At 48.7% G+C, this 4,780-nt stretch overlaps 1 long non-coding RNA gene across 4 annotated transcripts; it reads left to right on the forward strand.

Moving 5' to 3' along the window:
* The first annotated feature begins 664 nt into the window (after nucleotides 1-664).
* LOC122370887 lies at nucleotides 665-3,633 on the forward strand. Of its 4 annotated transcripts, none has more exons than XR_006254635.1 (5): nucleotides 665-843; nucleotides 1,564-1,935; nucleotides 2,292-2,431; nucleotides 2,847-3,005; nucleotides 3,255-3,633. It is a non-coding gene; the product is annotated as an uncharacterized LOC122370887 (long non-coding RNA). The 4 variants fall into 4 exon arrangements; XR_006254633.1 differs by having other exon boundaries at nucleotides 678-843; nucleotides 1,564-1,889; nucleotides 3,255-3,387; XR_006254634.1 differs by lacking the exon at nucleotides 665-843 and having other exon boundaries at nucleotides 1,269-1,935; nucleotides 3,255-3,386.
* The last annotated feature ends 1,147 nt before the right edge of the window (nucleotides 3,634-4,780 follow it).

A 4,780-nucleotide genomic window follows, 5' to 3' on the forward strand; every position in this document is an offset into this window, starting at 1 on the left:
TAACATTGCAAAACGCAAAGTTTATCATGGCAGTCACGTGACCAAAGGTATAGCAGGGGGTTGGGACAAACACTCACAGGATTTCAAGTTTTGTAATTAATTTATATAAGTTTCATGATGAAATTGAAAGATTGTATTTTTTCCTAATAGAACACAAATTTTCGTTTGTAAAATATTTTTCTTATAGGCGAAATTCTCCATTTAAGAAACGTCTGTGACGTCACCAGGGCTTTACTCAAAACATCGGACCACATCGGACCTACCTGTTTCTTATAGGTATCTTGGTATGATAGTCAAGTATGTTTGACTTCCTGCATATAAAATTCATAGGGCCTTGATAAAATTCAAATACTAACATCACAATTCACATAGGAAAGGAACATGTTTTCACCATAACTTTTAAAAATTTGTGTCAATTTGGAATACAATTAAAGTGAACAAGTGTGAAATTTGAATGAAAATAACCAACATTCCTGACCTAACCTTACCTACTTTCCTAAAAAGTTTGTAATACCCTTAATACCAACCTAAAACCCCCATGCCAGATGTCTACAACATACAAACCTTTCAACCAGCCTACTACAGTACCTAACACCTCACAACCTATTCCATTCCGAACCTATTGATTGGGATTTTTGTATACTTTTATACTCATTGCATCCTAGCTTGCTATAATAGCAAACATGCAGGTATTTAAAGAAATGTTTTGTTTTTCCTTTTTAGCTGTTGAAATTTCTTGAATGCAAACACAACACAACACACCATGCGCACATGACAGAGGTCTCCGTCACTGCGGAGGGAAGATCGCAATGCTGCTTGCAGGCTGTTGACAGAAAGTGATCAGTAAGTTATGACCCTATGCATAATGCTACAATTATTTCTTTTGTATGATACAGGGAGTTGGTCAGAGATTGAACAGGTCTCAGCATCATATATTTGAATGCTGATAATTATGTATACGAGCATTGACCAATCAATTGAAACTAGAAAAGTAGATAAGTGCTTAACAAAATGGATTGGTGAAGATTAGATTGCCTATATAAAGCATGCAATGTTGACTTCATAACATACTGCATAAAAATGTAGTCTGTTCCATGTTATGTTTGCGCTTATGGTCAAAGCTGCTTCTTCAATTTGCTTCTTCGTTCAATCTAGGGATGTAGCCAAGGGAGTGGCCACGGCTGTCATGGTCTACCCTAAAGGCGAGAAATAAAATAAAATAAAGATAAATAAAAACAGCTGTACCATACCCCCAAAAATAGTGGGCCAAATCCGAGTTTTCCTTTTTGGAGGGGGTACGACACTAGGCCGCGACCTGTGGCCCCTCCCTCAGTAAAATCTTGGCTATGGCTCAATAATTTGAGTCTATGCTTTATGTCTATGACTATTCTACACAGGAGCTATGCAATCCTGTTTTCTTTCTAGGTTCATGCTGTTCTGAGGTGAAACATTTTCCTGGCATGGTGGCACTTTGTCAGTGTGGGGTGAGGTAGGCATCCACTGTGATGTGGCTGACCCTGTCGGCTCCCACTCCCCCTCTGACCCGGCCATGCGTCCCGCCAGGTTGTCGTGTTCCGCCAGCTGCTGCGCCGGCGTTGGCAGCGCACAGCCGCTACCAGCTGACACGCCGACCGGTGCGCGGCGCGCGTGCGCCGGGCGCCGACGGCCGTCGTCTGGCAGCAACAGCGCTGCCAGTGACTCGCGCTGCTGCTGCAGAAACTGGACAAGGATCGTAGAATCCTGGCGTGTTTTTGTAACGTCCATTAGAGTGATTTAGACGCAGCGTGTAGAAAGGACTCGTTTATTGACGTGTGACTTTCTGACAGCTCAGTCACCTGTTGACGGCGGCGCACAGCGTCACCTACCCGCCCTACAGCCGGCCCAGCAGGGTGAGTAGTGAGTACCAATACCCGCCCTGCAGCCGGCCCCAGCAGGGTGAGTAGTGTGTACTGAGTAGCGCTCAGAGTTAGCTTGAAGTTGTTTAACATGATGCACTGTTCTTCATGAGTCGTCCCCATCGCTACTTGTGACTTGCAAGTTCCTTCTTTTTCGGCAGTGCGTCCCAATTATATCAGCGATTTTCACCTCTGAGAAGTGTAGTTGCCGTACTAGTGAAAAAGCGTATATCTTTGAAATAAACATTCCGTTTCATCTGCCCACTATCACTAACGCCCCTCTGCCCTCTCCTGCAGCGGCCGGGGAGACCCACCTGACCGCTCCTTCCCCCTGTTTTGCTGCAGGCGGGGAGGCCCGCCCTGACCTTCTCCTCTACCCTCTGCCCTCTCCCGCAGCGGACGGAGAGGCCCGCCCGGGCCCAGTGCCGCACGGAGAGGCGGCGGCGCTGGAGCCCAACACCCCGGCTCGCGGCCTGTAGCTGACGGTGCTGGAGCCGCGAGTCACCGTGGTGGCTGGCCATGGAGACTTGGAAAAGGTGGGTCTCCGCGCAGCGGAGGAAGGGGCGGCGGCTGACAGTGGTGGCCGCCAACGGGGAGCTGGGCGGCGCGGGTCCGTGCATAGCGGGGATGTTCGAAAAGGCAGCATCAGCTGCATTGTTTGAAGAGCTGCTGCAGTTAGGCGTTGAGATATGATCGCAGACTTGCAAGGAGATGGGCTCCTGAGATGCGTGCTTTTTTGCTCCGATGATCCGGCTGATCGCTGTTGATCTATGATGTCGCATCACCCGCGCGCGGTCACCAGGCCGGGGAGGTATATACGTCTACAGCAGCTGTGTTATTTGTCTGTCCCGGTTGTATCACCCAGTCTTCCCCCGTCCCCAGGCCGGTGAGGTGCGTCTCCCAGCATTCAGCTGGTGTATTGTTTATCTGTCCCGGTTCCCCCGTCCTCAGGCCGGTGAGGTGCGTCTCCAGCTGCGCTGTCAGACGATCCAGTGGAACGAGCAGCAGCCCATGTACCCGTCCCGGCTGTGCCGGTGTGTCTCCCAGCTTGAGCGGCGCCGGCCGACCGCTGCGCTGCTCTACAACTGCCACGTCCACACACGATGCACGGTCAGTCATTATACCGAGTAATGCTAATTATAACCGCGGGTGTTTTGTTAAAATGGCCCTGAGAGTGTGCCGTTGTTGTGTGATTATTGTTGAGTGCGTTTTCTAGTTGTGAAGTACACTGTGGTAGGCTCGACATAACTACTCATTAGAAGTGGCGGGAACACTGCTCCAATGCCCTATTGTCGATTGGAAATGAATAACTACGGCCGCGGCTCCTGACTGTATCCCTTTTCCCCGTGCGCCCTACAGGTGACGGCTGACCAGGCGGTGCTGGTCTCGGCCGCGACCGACGGCCAGCCCGCCCAGGAGCACCAGGCTTTAGAGGCTGATTAGTGGGCAGATACATTCAATTAGCTATTAATAATTGATTATGCAAACATTCAAGAATCTACATCATTCAATTCTAGCCGAAATCACGCGGCGCTCCCAGGATTCGAACTCACGACCCTCGGATCCGTAGCCCGATACGCTACCGACTGCGCTACCGAGGACCGCGCGCTTACGATCGGAGAGCCGGATCGCGGGTGCTGGCGTGCAGAGAAATCTTTACCCTGTACGCCGTAGAAGTTCGGCTGGGTTTCGTGAAAAATGGTAGAGGAATTGTCGAAAGAAAATTCATCGATCTATCATTTGAGACTAAGAACCATTGATTCCTTCAAAGGTTGACCGAGATATCGCTCGACGAAAACAGGTCATTTAACATGTAAACCCTATGGGCTGGTAGGAAATGTACGCCGTGGAGCAGCAGTGCTACCAACTAACTTCGGCGGGGGCCGGCATGAAACCCCATGCTGCTTTTCGGTACATCACGTCAAAATTAGGTTAGGTTAGGTTAGGTTAGGTTAGGTTAGGTTAGGTTAGGTTAGGTTAGGTTAGGTTCGGTTAGGTAAGGTTAGGTTAGGTTAGGTTAGGTTAGGCTTGTTATGGTTGGGTTAGGTTAATCTAACCTAACCTATCCTAACCTAACCTAATCTAACCTAACCTAACCTAACCTTACATAACCCAACCTAACCTAACCTAACCTAACCTAACCTAACCTAACCTTACCTAACCTAACCTAACCCAACCCAACCCAACCCAACCCAACCCAACCCAACCCATCCCAACCCAACCCAACCCAACCCAACCCAACCCAACCTAACCTTACCTAACCTAACCTTACGTAACCTAACCTAACCTAACCTAACCTAACCTAACCTAACCTAACCAACCTAACCTAACCTAACCTAACCTAACTTAACCTAACCTAACCTAACCTAACCTAACCTAACCTAACCTAACCTAACCCAACCCAACCTACCCAACCCAACCTACCCAACCCAACCCAACATAACCCAAACCAACCCAACCCAACCTAACCCAACCCAATCCAACCCAACCCAATCCAACCTAACCTAACCTAACCTAGCCTAACCTAACCTAACCTAACCTACCCAACCCAACCCAAACCAACCCAACCCAACCCAACCCAACCCAACCCAACCTAACCTAACCTAACCTAACCTAACCTAACCTGTCCTAACCTATCCTAACCTAACCTAACCTAACCTAACCTAACCTAACCTAACCTAACCTAACCCAACCCAACCCAACCCAACCCAAACCCAACCCAACCCAACCCAACCTAACCTAACCTAACCTAACCTCCTAACCTAATCTAACCTAACCTAACCAACCTAACCTAACCTAACCTAACCTAACCTAACCTAACCTAACCTAACCTAACCTAACCTAACCTAACCTAACCTAACCTAACCTAACCTAACCTAACCTCA

This window comes from Amphibalanus amphitrite, unplaced genomic scaffold, assembly GCF_019059575.1.
Source record: "Amphibalanus amphitrite isolate SeventyFive unplaced genomic scaffold, NRLGWU_Aamphi_draft 001181F_arrow, whole genome shotgun sequence".
NCBI lineage: Eukaryota > Metazoa > Arthropoda > Thecostraca > Balanomorpha > Balanidae > Amphibalanus > Amphibalanus amphitrite.